General features: G+C 45.2%; 1 long non-coding RNA gene across 1 annotated transcript in view; it reads right to left on the reverse strand.

Moving 5' to 3' along the window:
* Positions 1 to 428: 428 nt before the first annotated feature.
* The window catches only part of LOC148903417 (uncharacterized), a 34,163-nt gene continuing 11,425 nt past the window's right edge, over positions 429 to 23,166 (reverse strand). The window contains exons 3-5 of the long non-coding RNA XR_016115199.1: positions 3,464 to 3,577; positions 1,216 to 1,260; positions 429 to 1,102 (exon numbers count right to left, since the gene is read on the reverse strand). This is a non-coding gene — a long non-coding RNA (uncharacterized LOC148903417). The remainder of the gene's footprint in view (positions 1,103 to 1,215; positions 1,261 to 3,463; positions 3,578 to 23,166) is intronic.

Genomic DNA, 23,166 nt, shown 5'->3' on the forward strand with positions numbered 1-23,166 from the left:
CCACGTGCAAAAATTGTCCTCGGTTTGCAATAGGTTCGTCCACAAGGCCCCTCCTCGACAACCCCTGGCCACTTAACCCCATCCTTCTGCTCAACCACCACCACTTTTTTTATTTATCAATTTGTTGAATTATTTATTTATCCCTTATTTATATTTATCCCTTACTTGCTTGACTATTTAATGACATTCCCGCAAGCTCGACGCTGGTGTGTTTATAATTGCGATTTATGTCTTGATGCGAGTTGGTGCCATGTTAAGCAGCTTTTCTATCGGTGTTATCACATGACCTCCAAATAGGTGGGGCACTACTCCGAGATAAGGGGATGCTGTACCTCCATCAGAAATCTATATAGTCCCAGTTTAGCTCCTCTATCATTTTATTGTATGTTCTAGAATACATTTATTTTCTCAGCCCCCAAATGTATCAATCAAGATGTCAAAAATCTGTATGTGCATACCTGTTTGATCAAAACAGAAGTGTGACAAACCTAACATGAACATATCATCCACACAGCCATCATTTTCACACTTTGGAAGTGACTTCTTCACTCACTCTGTGACTGATTATTCTTTCTCCCATCAGTCTTTTATTCAAGGTCAATGAAAGATCCATTCGTGTAAATCTTGGTTATTAATATACTTTCAATAAATCCACTGAGTAATAATGTGCACCTTCATTAAGAGGCGTGAGGCGGAGGAGGTATCCGTGCGCTTGTCTGACAATGAAGATCCTTCCACTCCCTGACACGGGAGACAGTTTGTGCCTCTCCTGATGGCTCTCTGTATTTGCTACTTGCTATGTTAGGACTCATGTTATTAACATCATCGCCATCTCCCACGGGAAATGGCAGTGATCAAATTGCACACTAATTAAAATGAACCTGTGCTGTTTAATATGTACAGAATGCCGCTGATTGCACAAACCAGCTCCTCCCTTTGCTTGGTGAAAAGAATGTGGGCCTCTGCCGACATGGGCGGAATGTGCGCTCTTTCAAAGCATCTGCGTCGTGTAACCGGTTAGTGTCCAACTGCGTTGTTTATGAATATTGAAGACCCACAGAAGCGTGTCTTGCGTTGTTTGCGTTTGTCTCAACCGCATAGCCTGATGGAAAGAGCAGATACAATCGTATTGATACAGCGTATGAGGCACAACGATGTATTGAAATACTTAAACTGACAGCAAACAAATGCCTCTAAATCTCTAAAGATGCTTACCTCTTCATCAAGAGAAATTGGAGCAAGTCAAAGGCAGGAGTTCATCTTCAAAGAGGGAGTAGCACACATACATTGATAATTGAGTATATTGTAGTATAACACGTGAGGTAGTTATCATTCCACAGATTTTGTGTAATTGGTATGCAATACAGAAAATATTTTCGTTCTTTTTTTACTGGCCATGTGACAATCATCTGCACTTGATATATTGAATTTGTCTGAGCGCAAGCTCAGACTCAGGTTTGTCCAAAATCCACAAGTTGGCATAATGTGCGTTGCTAGTATATTTATGTACATTGATCTCCAGAGATAAATTTTACTCTATTTGAATTGTGTAGCGATAACCAATGTTTCATTCCCATTAGTGTCCCCTAGCTTGGTCATGATGTGTGTTCAAAGGTCATTCTCTTCTGAGGTCGATAGTCTTGCTCATTAGGAGGGCAATATATGCTGGTGTGGATTTGTTAAATGTTTTGTAAGCCCTCATCTTCATTTTGGGTCCACATAGGCTCCTGTTGACTGCTTGTTTACTTCCAAGCCCGCCGTCTGTGTAAGCTCTCAGTCGTACAGGAGTGGTACATCGATGAGAAGGTTTCTTCAGCCGTCATCTGTACAAATTTGAAGGTTTCGGACGTTTCAATGAAAGATCCATTCGTGTAAATCTTGGTTATTAATATACTTTCAATAAATCCACTGAGTAATAACGTGCACCTTCATTAAGAGGCGTGAGGCGGAGGAGGTGTCCGTGCGGTGGAGGTGTCTTGGATAGGAGGCGAAACGTCCGAAACCTTCAAATTTGTACAGATGACGGCTGAAGAAACCTTCTCATCGTTCCAAGCCCGCCGTCGCTCGATGAATCAGGTAACGTGCACACCACTGCACAAACACCGGGGCCCGCCTCACTTTAATTTGACATTTTATTTGGCTGTGACAAATGAGCAGCAGTTGCATTATAACATAATTTGTTTCTTTTTTATTACTGACACAAAGGAGGCCATTCATTAATTATTCTGCCGTTGCCGCTCACCGCTAACTGGAAAGGTCCCTCTTTGGACGGATGGTGAGGACAATGTTATTTGTATGAATCAGACCAAAATATTCAACGAGGATTACCATTCCTTGGACCTTGATTTATTTCTCTGCACCTCGCCCTATTCACAGCCTCACTCGGGCACTTAGACTGACGGATTGAAAGTTGAATTTTAGGACAGCCAGAACTGGGAAAACATTTGTTGAAGGAGGCCCGAGGATGAATTTATACTGCATTTCCAAGGGCCTCGTTTTGATTTTATGCTGACATCTGCTCTCTTTAAATGTATATTATAAGTGACATACAAGTATACATATCCAGTGTATGTGGTAGGGCTGTGTTGGCATACATACTTTACAAGTATAACACGACAAGCGTCAAAACTAAGTCGTGGGAACATAAACGTAATCAGGAACAAATACAAAATCGAAATACAGGTATATGCAATGCTGCAATAAGTTCCCTTTGACAGATATTAGATTTGTATCCACATCTGGAAGAGGTCTGATGACGATATGATGATAGTACCTGTAAACTTGTACTGTCAGGATGAAGACCCCAATACCAAATATTTCCAAGTGTTTGTCTCGGTTGGCCGTTCTGGTGTTGGAAGTTTCAAACGGATAAAGCGTTGGTGAAATGATACGAAGAAAGCACTGTTTTCACTTCAACCTAGTACCTCCGCTGTGAGGTCGACACACTATCCACTGGCCCACCGGGCACCACTTGCTCTGTTGTCATTTTATATTTTGTGTTTTAAATGTCCTACGACCTACGGTGAGTGGTAATTGAACGCTAACTGTTTTGTTCTTCCGCGGGAAAATACTAAGGGGACGCAACGGGTAACGAGCATCGCATTTTTCTCAGTTTTGCGCATGCGCTTTAAAACAATTTGATGAATCCCCCACTTGTTGCACCTTCAAGGGTTGTTTGTAATCATGGGCCATACATGTTTGTTATTTATGATGATTAACTGAGTTTGTTTCCATTTTTTAGGTGCTGAAACTTTTTCTGAGCATCTTCACCTTTATTAGGCAGGCGGTAGCGATCCATGCGCACCAAATCCAGCAGACATTTAAACAGCTTCTTCCCCCTAGCCATTAACTCTTTGAACAGTAGCCCAAATGGAATTGTATAGTGCCTCTTTGCAAATTTTTTGCTGATAATACTAGTGCAGCGTGTTCGACCAGAAACAAATTCCTTGTGTGTTCTACATACTTGGCAATAAAGATGATTCTGATTCTGATTCTGATTCTGATTAAGTTCATGGAGTTGCTTGTTCTGTAGCCACAGGGGGACACAAGCTAGTGTCTTCTTGTGCCGGTCCCAAGCCTGGATAAATACAAAGGGTTGTGTCAGGATGGGCATGCAACGTAAAAGCTTGCTCAAAACAAACATGCGAATCAAACCTCTGAAGATGGAGGACACTGATTCGCTGTGGCGACCCTTTGAAGGGAAAAACCTAAAGGAAAAGAAGAAGTTTGTCTCCCCATTTCCGTGCAGTGTAAATTCAATCTAATTTTCCTGTGTTGTATGTCTGCCGATGATTATGATCTCTTCTAGAGTAAGACTTGTTTGGGCTTCTATGCGACATTGTGCAGTTACATAACCTACTAGACAGTATAAGGACAGTTTTCGTTCGGTGCACACTCCGGTTTCAGTTCTCTTTAGCAAACCTGGTGTGGTTGTCAAATGTTGTTGTGCATTGGGCATTGGATGTCAAATGTCAATGTACTAAATTTTCATCATCAATGCTCACGCCAAATCCCCTTCTGAGCAAGGGAATAAAGTTTTAATTGTAGGATCGTTCCAAAGAGAAGCATTTGTTCAAGTTATTTATGCACCTCTCTCATCTCAGATGTGCTGTGTAGCAGTTTGTCGGTTTGCAAATGTGAAGCTGCTGAACAAGCTCCTTAGTTGTCTTCAGCTCTGCCTCAGACTCCGCCTTTCACAACTCATCATTACCTCTCTTCCCTCGCCTACAAACCAGTCCCAGAGCGGCACTAGCTTGCCCAGGCGTCATAATTTAAGCACCAACATTGAAGGAGAATATATTGTAATGAATAGCATTTACAGAGGAATTAGTTTTATGCAAACGAGATGAAAGCAGGTACCTTTATAAATTATGAATCATGTTCTCATAACTTCCCAGATCTGATGAAGGGAGTGCACCTCCCTCTTCATTAAAAGAGGAGGAAGATGCTTCATCAGGTAGCAGGCAAGGGAGCTAAACTACTACTACTGAGAGAAGTAAAGAATGGGGACAGACTTGGAAAACCGCAAGGACAGGAGACATTCTGTAAAAAAAATAACTTAAAAAAATACAATTTCTCCTCCAAATGTTTGCCCACTGACTAAAACAATCACCCCGGACCGTTGATGGCCCCTGGCTGAGCACAAGAATGCCCAGGCACTACGGAAGCGCTCATAAAAAGTCAATTCATCAAGACGAGCATAATTTGCTCAGAACAGAAAGCGCCACAAAAGGGGGCGAGCTTGTCAGCAAGACAGGTGGCGGGAGATCTCGCTCTGATACTGAGCGATATGAATAATAGATTCCGTTAAATGTACGCCAGGACCCAGGCTGTAAACACAGCTGCCTCCTTTCTCTTCCAACAGAACAGCTTGGCTGGATGAGAAGCCCGAGCTCTCTGCCTCCACCTGAGGACCAAGAGGGGGAGGCTGTGGGAAGGAGGGGGTAGGTGGTGGCAGCAACTGTGGGGGGGGGGGGTGATTAACTAATCAAATGCGCAGGCTAAACAGGAGGCAGACAAAGGAGGGAGGTGCAAAGCAGACATAAACATGCAGGGAATGTAATCAGGATTCTCGTCTTTGCAGCAGGTAAAAAGAAAAGCTGAGACAGGTTAGTAGTAGTAGAGGCGGGGATATTGGGAAGGATGGGGAGTGTTGGTTCAAAACTCATTTGCTGTTTGGGGGATTGTAATTAAGTATTTTCCCTCCCATCTCTGTTGTTGTTTTTGTTACTCAGTCAAACGCTCTAAATAATGCAGACGCCACCAATGGCATTTGTTTTGGACGCTACGGTGTGAGCTGCAGCTCACATCGTAGCGCGGCACACACGAGGGCGGTTACTCATGAATTATCACGAGTCTCGCCGGTTACTCACGACGGGCCGCGCAACTGATGTAATCTTCCTCGCCAAAAACACCGCCCACTCCAACACGTCAGCGGCCCGGGCGATAGGTCCCCAGATGAAATTTGTCCTGCCGAAGGTAATTAATTCTTCAATTAAAATGTTGTTAAATATTTTTAATGAGTAATTGTCACTAGAGACTTGGTAGAGGAATTAAAAAAACGATGTTCAGCAAGACAGTGCCAATGCTTGAATCTGTAACTTCTGTAGATAGATGTAGGTCTTCTCTGACCCACATTTTTTTATGAATTTCAAAATCCAATGTGAAGGTTGCCGTGCCACAAAAGATGTACCCCTCCTCTCAGGTGACTCCTCCCTAATTAGGACACAAGACACCACGCAGGATTCCGTAACATCACAGAGTCCAATCGACTTGACATTATTATTATATTTTTTTTTTTCTCAAATAAATATTTCTCAATAGATTTGCTACTACTCTTGATTATTCACACAAGCCGTACTAACTGGAAAGATTCCCATAGTTAACTTGAATAATTATAAATGTCCGAACTATTCAGAAGAAAAACGGACAAAATTATCCTGCCGCTTAAATAATTTTAAAACATTTTTGTCTAACTGACTGAAATTCATCAGCAAACGTTATCCTTAGTAAATGAGTATCACTGCCTTAATTCTTGCGATTAACGGGATTTGTGTGTCCCTTTTTATACACATAAACACACAGTATAAAATAAAATGTGAATTTCTACTGTCGTTAATAGACGTTAATAGTGTAGTATAGACTTATATGTTAAAGCAGATGTCCAAAATCCATTTAAGTCATTGTTAGCGCCGCATCCCAACAAAGTTTTTGCCCATCTTTGCGTTTGCTACTAAACACAATGGCTAATCATGACACCAGTTCAGGGAGACTCAGTTCATTACAGCTATGCGCTCCTGTTGTCTCAATTAGAGTCTGTTAAACACACTGTTTGCTTAATTGCCCAAAAACCACCCCCCAGGACCTCCCTCAACGGTGGCCCATTAAGGAGGGCCATCAGAACAATGATACCTCACTAGTGTACATTAAGTGAGCGATGATGGATGAGAATGGGCCTCTGTGTCAAAGATGCTCTATTACTGGAGGTTGATACAGCAGGCACGGCAATCGCCAAAGCCATCCCGAATGTCCTACTTCTACCTCTATCTCAAAGCGGAGATCCTAGGGCGAAAGGTAAGCTTATCTCATCTAGTTCATTTGTACAATTAGCGCTTGTTTCCTGGCGATGAATCCATGAAGCTCAAGCACACTCAAGTTGCCATACAACCAAGATGCAGTTTTCGCAAAAGTATAAGATTGTTCATGTGAAACTATTTTATCTTTGATTTACATATGCTAAAGTGGCCACAATAGAGCCAAATTGTACAAATTTCTAAAGTCAGACAACAATTTTAAATAACCACAAAGATTAAAAGGATTAAAAAGAAGATGCAAAGATTAAAAACAAGAAACAAAGTGGACAAAGGAGGTTTATTGATTTTTTTTATGTTGCCTTCGTCTTGAGAATGTTTATGTTACCAACCGTGGCCAGTAGAAGAAGCTCTCAAATGGTTAAATACTTTTAAATGTAAATTATTGATTATTTCTAAATAGTCAGAGCTATCTGTGTGGCCGCCACAGCAGCCAGTAAAGTGTGGCACAAAGACACACAAATACCTCTAACGTGGTATTCTTAATTATATAGAGAAGCCATTATATTCCCCAGAATGTCTGGTATATTTAAAAAAGCAAGGTCCTTCCAACACTGTGCCTCTTAGGAATCTCATACTTAACAGGAGTTTTGCTCTTAAGGGAGTCTACTCTGGGCACGTGTGAGCCATTCAGCTAATGTGAGGCCTGGCTGAAGAAGCTCAAATTTCATTATGTACGTTTGAGTTCTGCAGGCCTGTCTCAGAATTTCTCAGGTAAAATTTATTATTTATTTTTAAAATTGAATGGTCCTGATGGAACTATGATGTCAGTCTGTCTGTTTTGTTGAACATTTTAAAATGTTTGCTGCCAGAATACTTGTCAAAGCAACGCATACCCACACCCATACGCACACACACACACATACACACACACACACACACACACACACACACACACACACACACACACACACACACACACACACACACACACACACACACACACACACACACACACACACACACACACACACAGACACACGCACACGCATACACACACGCACACACGCACACACACACACACACACATACACACTAAGCCACATTGATATAATTGATCAAAAAGAAGTCTAAAAACATTATGGTTCTGCCATGGTCAAATGCCAGAAGAATTTATTGACTATTTGCTACCACGTAGACATACAGGGTTAGTGAAATAACGAATACTGTCACATACTGTTAGACAGTGGCGGGCCTGGCATGTCACTCTTAGGCCTCCAGTAGTGCTACGTCGGAATCAATCCGCAGCTGCTACGATAAAAAAAAAAGTGTGGTGTGATTTACTATACGTCCTGTACTGTACTAGACGGGACAGCCGTGTTTGAAACAATGTCTGCCCGCAGGCCCGGGGCGTACAACTTTTACGTCGGGCGTACAACTTTCAAATCGTCTCGGCCCAGGTGGCCGACAACTTCTTCAAGAAAAAAAAAAGATTTATTTCAAATCAAACGTTTGTTTTATTCAATAAAGCAAACGCTAAAAGCAAACCGCTAGATGCCCCATGGCCTCCTCTTTCTATGGGGCTTTCAAAACTCTCAAGTACAGTTTTCAGTAACGGTATAGTCCGGAGCACGAAACAGGCTTCTGATTGGCTGTCGTGCCGAGTATGCAAATTGCCAAACGAACGTTTGCATACCCGGCACGGCAGCCAATCAGAAGGCTATTTCGTGCTTCGGACTATACCATGACTGAAAAGTGTACTGGAGAGTTTTGAAAGCTGCTTAGAAAGAGGCCACGTGCCTTTGAGCAGACAACGCAACGCAAACATTGCATTGTGCACCATGACGACAAACGACAACTGGAGCAAAATCTTCAGCAAAGGGATAGGTTAAGAGCCTGGGTGTCATCCTTGATAGCACACTATCTTTTCACTCCCACATAAATAACATAACCCGGTCTGCATATTTTCACCTCCGCAATATCAATCGTCTCCGTCCCTCTCTCACCCCTCACACCACTGCTATCCTCGTCAACAGTCTCGTCACCTCCCGTATCGATTATTGTAATTCACTTCTTTTCGGGGTCAATCAAAAATGTCTCCATAAACTCCAACTAGTCCAAAATTCCTCAGCCCGGATCATCACAAAAACCCCCTCATTTCACCACATCACTCCTGTCCTCCAACAGCTCCACTGGCTCCCTGTTAAACTCCGTATTGAATTCAAGATACTTCTGTTTACATTTAAAGCCATCCATAACCTTGCCCCCCCCCCCCCCCCCCCCTATCTGTCTGACCTAATTCAAATCTCCGTTCCTACTCGGGCCCTCAGATCCTCTTCCTCCCTCCACCTCTACACGCCCTCTGCCCGTCTCACAACGATGGGGTGCAGAGCTTTCAGCCGCTCCGCTCCTAAACTCTGGAACTAACTTCCACCCAACATCCGCAACATTGACTCCCTTCCTACTTTCAAATCTCACCTGAAAACCCACCTGTTTAAACTTGCTTACATGGTCTAATTTATTGTGCTGTTTTATTATTTATTGTTTTATGCATGATTTTACTGTTTTGTGTGTTGTCTTTGTTGTAAAGTGTCCTTGAGTATTCAGAAAGGCGCTTGTAAATTAAATGTATTATTATTATTATTATTATTATTATTATTATTATTATTATTATTATTATTATATTTACCATTAATTAAGCAAGGGTAACAAACGATGGCGCAAATGTGATTGGTTAAAAGCTTAAATACAAAAGCACATCTTAAAGCAGCACGACAGGGGAAAAGCAATGAAAGGAAGCTGAAAGACAATTTGAAATTATTTAATAAGACAAAATATAATTAACATCAGTCTGTGAGTCTCATTTTTTTTAGTCCAGCCCTTACGGCCTGCCACTGCTGTCAGATATGTCTGGTAGTAGCCTGGTTAGAAGGTTATATCAAAAAGCATATTGACTGAAGTAAAAATAAACATTTTAAGCAGGACCCACTCTCTCACCTAAATCTGGAATAAGCCACACCATGAGGCTTTGTGCTGCATTAGCGGCCTCTTCCAGTGACAGGTAATAATGCACATGGCTTAATTGCAAATGAATGCACACACCCCATTTCCATTAGGCATAAATAATTTGGCCACTTGGGTATGTGCCTCCCAAATTACTTATTCTTTTTGTGTCTCAAATTACCTATTCTTTCTGATGTTGAGTTTACTTGATTAGCGAGCTGTGAGGCACTAGCCACTGGCTTACTTCAGGTTTCCACGCAACAGTCACATTTCCGTTTGTTTGCTCATGTGAGGTTACACAGAAATAATTCCCATCTCACCTTCTTTGTGAAATATGAATATTCAGCTACACACACACACACACACACACACACACACACACACACACACACACACACACACACACACACACACACACACACACACACACACACACACACACACACACACACACACACACACACACACACACAAAACAAACATCCTCTCACCTTCATGAAATATGGATTTTTTTTTCTTGCACATCACTCACAAACTGTCAAGTAAATCATGTCGAGTAGACCACCATTTTTAGTCGGACATTGGTAGGTCCTTTTTTTTTATTCCACGAAGTTGCATCGGCACATAGTTACAAAATAACCATACATATAAGAGAAAGCCCCCTATAGTCAATACATGAAAAAAAAACTAAGTACACAAATAAAATAAATAAATAAATAAATGCATCTAAAAATTAGATTACTGTAATGGTTGCCTCAATCTAAGTGTTTTTTAGTCCGCTGAAGAGAAAGCTCTTAAAGGAAGTGCTTCCCACAGTTTGGGGGCAATATACTGCAAGGCATTAGTGGTATCACTGGCATTATTTAATGGTGACATGGGTCACAATCGTAGCAGCTCTGAAAAGGGGTTTCTAGGTGTCACAAGTAGTAAGTAGCCAACAAATAAGACAGAAACAGTTTATCCATTGGGCTCAGTTGTCATTGATATTCCCGAAAGATGATCATGGCTTCATTCAAATACCATTATTCATGGTATTTACACACATCTGGTACATCAATAACAAACTGCCTTTTGAATCCTTCATCATTTTCTTCAAACAGTTATGTGATACTTTGTATTGGATATCAGTTTTCACCTGATGACTGCCTGACATTTCTTCCCTGTCTTAATGATGTGTGATAGTTGTGGAGGATCCTGCACATTACCTATACTATCAAAAGTGTTAGTAGTTTACATGTGACACTGTATATATGAGTAGAAATATGATTTTCTTGACCACAAAAGTAGAGGAGTGTCAATATGCTCAACACTTCTAAATGGCATCAAACCCTTGGAGAATGAAACTGTATTTTAACCTCGGGGAAAGACAAAGTGATGAGTGGCGACCCAAGAACAAATAACTGAACTCGCAGTGAGAAAGGGCAACAAAGCATCACCAAACTCAATGCTAATTAATGAACATGAAATCAGAGACAACAAACCAGCGATGCGGTTTGTTGTCTCTGATTTCCTTGTGGTCAGGTTAACCAATCAGAATATTCCAAAATATTTTATGGAAGAAATAAATCGTTGGACTTCAACTTTAATGTCTGAATCTGAGAAATGCCCAAGTCAAATGCTAAGAACTCCGGGTGAAGCCTGAGCCAAAAAACAAAAACAAAAAACCAAAAAAAACATGTGTAGTCCAAACTCGAATTGTTGTTTGTTCATGCTTTGCAAAAGAAAAAAAAGTATTAACAAGCTACACCCCTACGGATAAGCAAGACTCAAAGTCTCTGAACAGCAGAAGACTGCACTGCTTCAATTGCCCAAAGGAGAAGATACGATAGCCATAACCCCACTTTAACTTCCCGCCAAGTGGAGCCACTCGACATTCCCAGGTTGCAATGGGCCTAATTAAAATGTCATTTCTTATGATGACCGCTTGCCCCACGTATTTTGGAAAACAACTGCAAGGCTTGCTCCGCGGGCAGACATATAGACACGATACGCTAGTCGTTAGCCTTGTCAGATGGTCCCGGTCCGACATGAGAGCAAAAAAAAGTGGGGCAGCAGCCGAGCCTCCCCAGTGGACACTGGACTGCAGCATGCACACACGCAGGCACAGATGGCCGGCGCTCTTTCAGGAAGCAAAGCCACAAAATGATACAATTTATTTATTGGACATATTAGCATTAATTTTATCTCAATGGTGAAACAATTTACATTCAAAAGGTTAACCCTTTTATTCTGTTCATTTTCCATGCACACACACAGCATGTCCTGTATATCATCATCTTCACATTTGTCTATATCCAATTATGAAGAGTATTTATAAGTAGAGTGGCCTGTCTGACATGAATGAATATTCTCTGATTCTCCCATGACCCTTCAACAACCAACAGGCAAATGTTTCTCTAGGAACTCGTGCAAATATTGTGGAAACACAGACAGCTCTCTGGACTGTTTCAAGGCTTGAATATTAGCAATGTCCAAAACACATGTTTATGGCATATGCAAATACAATTTCAAGAATGCTATTTTTTTCCTCAATTTAACATACAGTGGAAGATCTATTTTAGTAAACAAAAGTTACATTTCAGGTATAGCTTTCAAATGTCAAAACAGATCAGAGTTAACAGCAAACAGTATGTAATGTGCAGGCATAACATTTCAGTAATATTCCAGAGCAGATGAAAGTCATACAAACATATATGGTATGTGTGATAAAAACATGCGAAGCCAGTCATTAAAATGACTAAAGCTATATTTGAAATAAAAAAGCAGGCTCTGTGCTGCAACATGTCGGCATCAATCATTCATCAGCCAATGTGGGCGATGAAACAGAGCTAAATATTTGATGAGAACATATTGCCTTCCATGAACCTTTTTTAACCTAATTTCAAAGATGATTTCTTGCTGTGTGACACATGTACTTTTCCTGCTGCCCCATCACACGTGAGCTCAGCTGCAGGTTCAACACCCAAAGCAGGAAAACGTGATGGCAAAGACATGTCAATGCAGGCTCGCCCCCGGCCGCTGGCCACGTGGTGCAAAGGCAGCATCTGCCAATTGGTTTGAGGGGCAAAATCAGAAGCTCCCATGACACCGTCCCGATGCCAAAAATTGGTGGCTTTGGTGCCAGCGGGTCAGTGGGACTTAGAACGTCATCAGCTAAACGGGTCGGCACTATCCAGCACATGGAGAAATGTCAATCAACATTTCAACGAAAGTCCTTCCTTTTAGACCAATGGTGCCCAACATAAAGGCTCAGGTCCATTTAAAAAAAAATAGATACAACCAGAAACTGACATGGCCTACAAGATATTCACGAAATATGCATACACCAAAGAAAATATCTGCAACAAAAGTAGCAACAACACCTTTCTCCATAATGGTGAATAGGAATGATTCAATTTCAGATGCAAAAATAAATGTTCCCTGATTTCCGTTCTGCTACTAGTCTTGAGCATATGGCATTACTTCCTCAGTGAATTTATCTTGTTTTTTTTTTTATCTTTTTCAGCTAATTACAAACTGTGCTTGTTTCAGTCATTAATGTGTCTGGATGGTATTTATTTGACTCCAAAATTTCCTAAATTACACCAAATTGCCTTAAACAGAAACCAGTGTTTTTGCAAAACACATAAAAAGTGAACAATATGTAATTCCTTGATGGATCCATTTTAGTATATTTACTAAATTTCAGGAAAAATGTATGGACAGCCCTGGTTTAAATGTTTTAGTTGTTGGTGGCTTGCAGTCAAACGTTGTCTCATGCGTGCACATAAGTGAAGTTTCCTCGGTTGACCTCGACATAAAGTCGTGGTCAATTTTCAGCAATAAAAACTCTTCTTGAAGCCTGTAGACAGAAAATCCATTTAAGGGCAGAGTGCGACACCACGGTCACACTCATCCAAATTCCAGGGCAGCGCCTCCTCCCAGCTGGTTATCTACAGTGGGCCACGGAAACCAGAAAGGGGAGGAGGGGTTCATTTGACCACAGGGGAGGCCTGTCAATGGCCCAGATAGTTCTGGTAATTTCTCTGCGTTGACTCTGGTGTGCTTTTCCATATTCAACAGGAACTGAAATACGGACGAGAGTTGGAGGGGGTGACAGAGGCGTTCTTTGTTCTTGTGTGACGGTTCACTGGGCCAGAGGTTCTCCTAAGGAGACGCGCCTTGAAGTGGAGTGAGGCGTTAGGTATATTTGAAATGGTTCGTAAACGGGATTAGCGTTATCAGGAACACTTGAGAGGGACTACGGCGAAAAATATAGTGTTCACTTTTGAAGAAGCAGGATGTGCACGATGAATGGCAATCTAAACATGAGTGTGTCAACAGAGAGGGGGGCCGCGGTGGCAGCCATATTACGGTACTTAGACTGTGGTGTTAATCACTGTTTTTCTTCAAGGAAGTTGGGCAAAGGGACATAACGCAGCCTTGTGGAGGATGGTGATGAAAAGGAATTCACTTCATGGCATCAAAACTGCCACACTTTTGCCTTTTGCTCTGATTGTGAGAAAGAGAGAGAAGGGGGGGGGGGAGGAGGGAGTGAGCGCTCTCAAGCTTCCTCCCCCCTGTGGCGTGCTGAAGAATGACCCTGATTTTCTTAAACTTGTTTCATACTGATCATTTTCAGAATGCCAGTGCTCTCCGCCACCCGCACACCCTCACATCGCAGGCGGTAGCGGCGGATGGTGCTAATTTAAAAAAGCTCATCTCCTTCACATGCAGTTCAGGAAGTTGATTTATAGACACCACTCTCAGACTTAATTGCGTGCACGACTCAGTCAGGCGAGAGGGGTGGGGTTCAATTGACAATCGACACAAACAAACAAACAAACAAACAAACAAACAAAAATATTCATACTTCCTGTATTTATTTATCAATGTTTTAGATTGCACTTTGCCTCCTAAATTCAATAAGAAACACTGTCACTTTATTTCCGGGCTGCTGACATATCTGTCTTCGAGGAAATGGAAACGTATACAGTATGTGCTATAAACCCCTCGCATACCTCGTCTGGCTTGCCGCATCCTCAAGATTTACCGGTCTGCAGAATGATGGCCATTATCTCGGCAAACATTCATCTTGATTATTTAGACATAAATGCTTTGATAAAACTCTGCTGAAAATGCTCATTCCGCTTTGTAAAAAAAAAAAAAAACATGAAACGGGAAATCACACACACACACACTCACGCACACACACACACGCACACACACACACACACACACACACACACACACACACACACACACACACACACACACACACACACACACACACACACACACACACACACACACACACACACACACACACACGTACGCATACACACACACACACACACACACACACACACACACACACACACACACACACACACACACACACACACACATATACATGTGCATTCGACCTCTCAAAATTGACCTTTTTCTTCAAACATATGGAAACTGATATTATTCCTGTTCTCCAAGGTCTAAATTAGCTAAATATAGCAGTTATTGTGATCTTGAACCATGGCTATGCCTGCCTCAACAGCCATGTAATTTTATTGTTGATGTTTTTCAAAAACGCTGCAAAATTTGGGATATTATGTCCTTATTTTCATTGTAGCTTTCCAGAGCTTGATGCTATAGAATTGAAAGTGGTACCAAATGAAGGCTAATAAAATTTTCTTGAATATGGTGGTAAGCACAATAAAACACATGAACACCTGTGTAAATTTTAGCAAATTTTAATGCACAAACAGCTGGGACACTACAAAAAAATCAGTTTGGTAGTATGATAGCACTGCACTGACACATATATTGCATAAGAAACTCTCAGATATGATGTTACTAATACATGTATTATCACTCGTTCAATGTGGCTTTTTTGTTTTCCTGTGGAACTCCACAACTTGTAGTAAGAAGCTTCTTTGCTCTGGGTCAGTTGTGATCTGAGTTGCAAAGTCACTCATTAGTTTCACACCTCTCTCAGCCACATCATTGGTCACTTTCACTGACCTCACAAACTTCTGTGCATTCCTGTACCTGTCATTGTCTTCCCAGGTGTCAGCAGGAGTAGTGAGCCAGTCACATTTCACTCGAAGAGCATCAAACAGAAAGTGAGACTCTGGCTCTACCAGGTCTGTGAGAACTGTAGCTTCCTTGATGACGGGAAAGACTGGCTTGCCTTTCCTGTAACTCTCAGGTTTCTTCGGGGTTCTCTGTTTCTGACAGCTTGATGTGAGCTTCTCTTTTGCAGACTTGGTCATGCTAGCATGTGAACTGAACAAGGTCAGATACCAGCAGTGGTTGTTCATTTTCTTGAGAACAGAGGTTGCCAGTTCATAGTCATACTGCTTGTATTGCAGCATGTTCTTCATAAGCTGGAGGTCATGGATAGGTGCATCAGCTGCAGATGTGGTGTAGAATAGAGGATAGTGTTTGTGTTGTATTTTAGTTCCTTGAAAAACATGTGCATCTTCATACAGTAAATGTTCCTGGCCATCCAGCGGGCTTGGCCCAGTGGATACCCCGAGGAGGTTCCTCACCAAGCAGGATCAGGCACAGCTCTGCCACCTCTCTGTAATCTACCCTAGAACTTGCTTCCTCAAGGAAATTGATTAATACTGCAATTGTGCTTGTCTTCTTCTGTTTCAAGTCGTGTTCAACTACGCCCATAACTCTTGGGCAGTCCTTATCCAACATGTCCCACTTCTCTTTCACATTGCTGAACATTGGGTTGTCAGGACTCTTGACCTTGCTAAACACAGACTCCCGTCCACTTCCAATTATTACCTCTGATATGTGATGGCGACAAGCGAAGTAGAATACCTTTTTGCCTAGTTTTTCTTCAATAAGCTTTGCTGCACCCTTGTTGATGCCACTGTTGCTTTCTGTGGTATCAAATACCAAGCCTACAATGTGGTCTGTGAGACCCCATGTTTCTATCAGTTCCAATGTAGCATTACACTGTTGTATTCCTGTGGAACTTTCTCGGAAGGGCACAACAAGCAGCTTCCCTTCTTCATACTGTGGAGTACCAGAGACGAGCATTGCAAGACTTTCCACTGGGTATCTTTCACCAAGAACATCTAGTAGAAGTTTTCCATCCCAGTGTAGTTGATGGCGGGTGCGGATAACAAAATGTAGGCAGGAGGGAGTAGAGGGTTGTTTGATAAATTGTATTGAAATAAAGGTCAGCAGGAACAAAATGTAAAACATCAAAATCATCTGAACAGAAAAAAGTATCAAAAGAAAACCAAGTATAAAAGTCCGCCAAGGTTGGTCGCAATCCGAACGTGGCAGCCCGCCACTGATCGGGACGACCAGCACCTGCGCAGGTGCCGGCGGGGCCGACAGCGCCACCCGTTGGTCGCCAACCAGATCATGACAGTACCCCCCCCCCCCTTCAAGGGGCTGCTTCCAGAAGTCCCAACAGTCTCCCAAAAGGTCCACTCGCCCGGGAACAATGGTGGAGACGGCAACCGCTGCCTCTCCAGCATACGACGGGCGGCGGCCTGATGGGAACAAGACTCGGCCTGGGGTGGACGAAGACGTGGGCGTGAGTGCGAGCACTCTCGCACGTACATGCGACGACGCCGCATGGCTCAACGCAGACGTCGAACTGCCAGGCGCAGAGTGGCACCCCGGACGGCCGTATGGGACCAGGTATCGGCCGGACGCCGACGTGGGCGTGAACTGCCGGCCGCCGGGGAAATGAGACCAGTCCTGAGCCGCTCTGGGATCCAGTGGTGAGTGGGGTCTCGGACTGACGTTGCCGCGGACGTTGCACGGCTCGTCGTGGATGCGACTCAATTCGTCATGCACGACGACAGCGTGGCTGGACGTGGGCATGCACTGCCAGACACCCAGTGTCACCCTGGACGGCCACCTGGAAGGAGGTCTCGGCCGGACGTTGACGTGGACGTTACGGCTCGTCGAGTGACGCAATTCAAACTCGACGAGGCGTGGGCTAACGTGGACGTAGCATTGCCAGGCACAGGGTGGAAATGAGACGGGTCCGATGTACCTGCGGGATCCGATGGTTGGTCGGTTCATTCTGTCACATTTTTGCAAGGTGGTGATGGCGGGTGCGGATCCCAAAAAGCAGGCAGGAGTGAGTAGGAGGTTGTTTGACAAATTGTATTAAAATAAAGTCAGCAGGAACAAAATGTAAAACATCAAAATGATCTGAATGGAAAAAATACAAAGTAGCAAAAGAAGACCAAAAGTAAAAGCCCGCCAAGGTTAAACAAACACGTACACGATGCATGCTGCAACCAAGCAGCAAACAAACAATGAATCGGCACCGGATGATCGTGCCAGGTGTCCTTTTAAGTGTCATTGATTATAACGACCAGCACCTGCGAGGCTGCCGGCAGGGCTGACGTCGCTACCCGCTGGTCGCCAATCTGATCGGGACGACCAGCACCTGTGCAGGTGCAGTAATCTGGCGGACTTTCCTTGAAGTTATTCATGTAACTTTGGCACAAGTTATGACGAGTGTTTATCCTATTTCGTCTTATAGTAGAGGCTGATAAAACAAAGTCATCAAGAGCTGCGCCTCCTGCCTTCAACACTGCAGACACCATGGCTGTAGTCTGGTTGTCAGAGAGTGACAACCGATCTGCAGTGCTTCAAATCTCTTCACTGATCATAACTGAGGGTGGAAAGTGTAAGGTTATCGTACTTGGTTTTGATGAACAACTTAGTCTTGTCTCAGTGTATTCTAAACCCTCACTAGTAACACCATCATCCCCCAACACCTCCTTCTACTGCGGTACCATCAAGAGCATCCTGACCAGCTGTATTACCGTGTGGTATTGAGCCTGCACCGTGTCCTGCCGTAAGACTCTGCAGCGCATCGTGAGGACAGCTGAGAAGATCATCGTTTTCTCTCTCGCCGCCCTTCAGGACATTTACAACACCCGCGTCACCCGCAGAGCAATGGCCTCGATGGGGAAGGGACCGGTGAACCGTGGCCCCAGTTTGGCCGAGGTCCCGGCCACCCGGAGGTCCCTCGTGGACAGCCATACCTCCTGCCCGACCTGGTAGTTGGGTGCCTGTCGGCAACGACGGTCCGCGACTAGTTGGTTCCGGGACGCCGTGCGCGACAGGGCGGCCCTGGTCTCCTTCCACACTCGATGGGCCCGTCTCAGATGGTGTTCGATGGACGGGACCTCCACCTGGCCCTCCTGGGTGGGGAACAGAGGCGGCTGATAACCATGTCTGCCTGTGGCTGATAACCACAGGCGGACATGAATGGGGACCGACCTGTGGCTGTGGAGACCAGGGTGTTGTGGGCGTACTCCACCCAAGGGCCCACGTCGCGGGGCTGTGGAGGCACACACACCGGAGGGCCGCCCCCGCCTCAGGGTCCTGGTTCTTTCTCTCCGTCTGGCCGTTGGTCTGGGGAAGGTTGCAGGCGACAGGTTTGCCGAAGCCCCTAGGGACCGACAGAAACGTTTCCATACCTTGGACATGAACTGCGTTCCCCGGTCCGAAACGATGTCCGCCGGAATCCCGTGGAGACGGATGACGTGGTTAACCAGGAGTTGAGCCGTCTCGATGGGGGACGGCAACCTGGTTAACGGGACGAGGTGGGCCGACTTGGAGAAGCGGTCCACAATGGTGAGAACGACCGTCTTGCCACGGGACGGGAGGAGACCTGTCACGAAGTCAACGGAGATGTGGGACCAGGGTCGGGAAGGCACCGAAAACGGCTGGAGGAGTCCGGCCGGGGGTTGGTGGGAGGCCTTCCCACGAGCACAGGCGGGGCACGCCATCACGAACTCCGCGACGTCCTTCCTGTACTCTGGCCACCAGAACTGTTGGGCGATGAGCTGGATCGTCCTGTTGACCCCCGGGTGACAGGCTACCCTGGAAGTGTGTCCCCAGAGTAGCACTTCAGTGCGTAGAGTGGGGGGAACGAACAGACGATCCGCCGGGCAACCCTTCGGGATGAGGTTAGCTCCCTGGGCCTCCTGAACTCTCCTCTAAACCTCCCACCGCAGGGCGACGACGATGTGTTGCGCCGGCAGGATGTTGGCGACGAATTCCTCCCTTTCTGCCAGCTCGTGGATGCGGGATAGAGCCTCAGGCTTTGTGTTCTGCGACCCTGGGCAGTAGGTGAGAGTGAAGTTAAACCGTGTGAGGAACAGTGACCATCGGGCCTGCAGCGACTTGAGTCTCTTGGCGGACCGAATGGCGGCCAGGTCCTTGTGGTCCGTGTAAACAGTGAAGGGGTGTTTGGCCCCCTCAAGCCAGTGTCTCCATTCCTGCAGCGCCAGGATGACCGCCAGCAGTTCCCGTTTCCCCACATCATCGTTGGTTTCCGCGGGGCTAAGCCGGTGGGAGAAGAAGGCACATGGGTGGAGCTTCTGGTTGACCGGGGCGCGCTGAGTAAGGACCGCCCACACCCTGGACTCTGATGCGTCAACCTCGACCGCGAACGCGAGGTCCGGGTCGGGGTGACGTAAGACCGGAGGGTTGGAGAAGCCGTGGCCGACCGCAGGCAGTTGGCATAGCAGTAGGGGCTCCAACCCTTTATGGTGGGACCCTCCCAAGAGATAGAAGGGTGCTGAGCCAAGGGAGGCCCATCACGAGTTGTACATTGCGGGCGGGCATAATAAGGAATTGGCGGAGTTCAACATGGTTACCTTATAACCTGAGTTTAAGTGGTGCGGTGATACAGGTAACCTCAGCTAACAGTTGACCGCCGAGGTCAAGAATCGTTTTGGGAGTGTTGAGAATCTCTACGTCGCAGCCCAATGCTTCTGCCAGTTGGGGATCGATGAAGCACCCGTCTGCCCCCGAATCCACTAGCCCGTATCGTCTGGGAGTTGGACGGGCCGAATAATTTGCCGTCCAACTCCAATCGCGTTACGGGCGCCGTCCTCGATGCCTCCAATGGCCGCCGTGGTTGCTGTTTGGCCGTGGACTTACGGGTGCTGGAGGTCTTAGGCGGGGGGCCTTGAGTGCGGCGACCCCCAGGGTTGGCTCGATCGACCCCGCTCCCCACCTGCAGCGGCTCGGGGAACTCCTCCTGGCGTCGCACCTGCTCGTCGCCGTCGGGTGTGGTTGTCCGCTGCTCGTTTCCGGGTTCGCCGGACCGCTGGGTACCTTGCTCCCACTGCCGCTCCCGGAGGCGATGGCCCAGGCATATGACTACATCAATCATCTCACTGAGGGTGGTGCCAGCGTCGCGGGTGGTCAGCTCATCTTTGAGAGCGGCGCTCAGTCCGCGACGAAACACTCCTCTCAGCGCACGATCGTTGTAGCCACTCCGGGCCGCCTGTATGTGGAAGTCGACGGAGTACTCAGCGGCCGAACGCGTTCCTTGCACGCAGTCACGAAGGAGTCCCTCCGCCTCGCACTCTGTGACCGGGTGGTGCAAAACTTGGCGAAGCTCAGCCACAACATCCGGGTAGGAGCTGCAAAGTTCGGGCTGGGACTCCCGGACGGCCAACACCCACGACTCGGCCTGGCCTATGAGCAGGCTGGTGATGAAAGCCCCTTTAGCTTCATCGCTAACGAAGGCGGAGGGTTGTTGTTCAAAAACCAGCGAGCACTGCATCAAGAATTGAGCACAGCACCCGGGTTCGCCTTCGTAGCGTAAGGGGTGTGCCAGGGAGCATTCGCGACTAGTCACGGGGGGGTAGGAAGGGGTCGTCAGGGTGGCGAGGCGTGTCTCGACGTCCTGTAGGCGTTGAGCCAGCAAGTACGCGATATGGAGGTTCTCCGCGATCGCTTGCGCCAGCTGGCTCGAACGCTCCGCCTGATGGGCTAGGGCGGATAAGAATTTGTCTCCACCGACGAGGTCCATGGGTGGTCGGTGTATTATGTCACGTCCGCTCGAGGAGTGGTGACAGTACTCGAGGGACGAGGGGAAGTAGTTAGGATCGGATCCGAAATACACGGTGGAGACAGTGATTCCAATAAAGAATCTTTACTGAGACATATTAAACCTAACAGAAAGTCAAGAACAAGGAAGGAGGGCAACGGCAAACAGACCTGCGTGCGGAAGGGTGACTGGGGACTTCCAGGAATACACCGACAACGACAGAACGGTAAGTGAGGCTTTTATAGCCAGAAGGCACAATCAAGGAAATGGGGAACAGGTGCGTGAGTCAGGAGAGCCGGGAATGGAGGGGCCCACTCAAGGAGCACAGGAGGAAGAGACAGGCGGGGAGGGGTTCGCTCCTGGCGACGACGAGGATGTGACATTACCCTTACTTATAAATGAAGTCCAAGTCTCTCTGTCTCAATGGAGATCACTGCCAGTGAAGAAAGTCGTACTTGATCAGTTCTGTTCCGACTGTATGTTTTCTCTCCACTAACGCTGTTGTAGTTGAAACAGTGAGCACGAGCTGGAGCAACTTTGTCGCTTCAGGAATAGTTTCAATGAGATCCTTCTTGGCCAAAACCTGAGAAGCTGTCCAGGAGATTAACATTCATCCCTCACCGTTTGTGAGCTGTATAGTCCGGTGTTGGTCTTCCTTTAATTATTATCTCCTGCTTCGATTGAAAGTCCAGTTTCGAAAATGCTTTCAATTTAGATATGTAATCCACCATTTTGAAAGTAAGGCCAAGCAACACGAAAAAAATGACTGGATGGTTGCACTTAAAGGACTTTTTTGTTTCTTAACTGACATCAGAAAAACTTTTATATCATCTAAAATACCCAAAACATGTAGTATGATATTTTTATTTAAAATGCAATACACCAATAAAAATGACTTAAAATGTCCAAAATCTGCAAAAAAAATGAGCTGCGAATTGGGCATTTTCAGAAAGTCCCTCCCCCAGTTTGTGACGTCACACCAAGACATCTTGCATTGCTTGAGAATCAAAACAATGGCTTCAGATTGGGAGAATATGCTTCCTTGTTACACTTCCAGTTATGAATATGATTCAAATAGTTCTGAAGAGGAAAGCATACATGTTTTTAATCGATTAAAAATTCATTCGATGCCATTTTGAGGGAACATTGGGGAGAAACGATCATCAGAAAAGAGTCACAAAATGGCGACCTCCTGTGGCCACCTCCGTTTCCACAGGCTGATAAATTCCTTATATGGAGCTTGGACACCCTCTTCTGGCGGCTTTTGGGTGCAACACAAGATTTTTCCGACCAAACAATACAACAAAATACATTGACGTGATGGAAGGACTGCTACAATGTGTCTTTTTTCGGTCAGGGGGCGTTCATTTAGTGACATCACGTACGGACTCGTCACCAACTCAAAATCAAGACTTCCTGAATATTCAGCGCGAGTCTTAAAACGTCAAATATAGCTATATGCTGTGGAATCTTTTTAAAATACGCTCAGTAGAAGTAATTTGAATCCATTTTACAAATTATGGACACAACTTGTCCAGAGACGTCGGGTGTCCTTTAACATGCTAACTGTTTACTGTAGCTTGCTGTCACTAATTCTATTATTCTGCAGCCGAGGAGTCGCAATTGGAATCTGTAATCACAAGCGCCCCCTGTCATGAGGCAGGAGAACTGTGTGCCTCACCTATGCACACAGTTTTGATAAAAATAATATAAACACTGTAGTACAGTGTTTATAATGTATAGTGACTGTACATTATATACACCAGCTAAACTATAGAAATTTAGTTCATATACTAAAAGGTTTTGAACACT

Source organism: Hippocampus bargibanti, linkage group LG01 (assembly GCF_051943395.1).
Source record: "Hippocampus bargibanti isolate YZ-2025 linkage group LG01, ASM5194339v1, whole genome shotgun sequence".
NCBI classification, from domain to species: Eukaryota; Metazoa; Chordata; class Actinopteri; order Syngnathiformes; family Syngnathidae; genus Hippocampus; species Hippocampus bargibanti.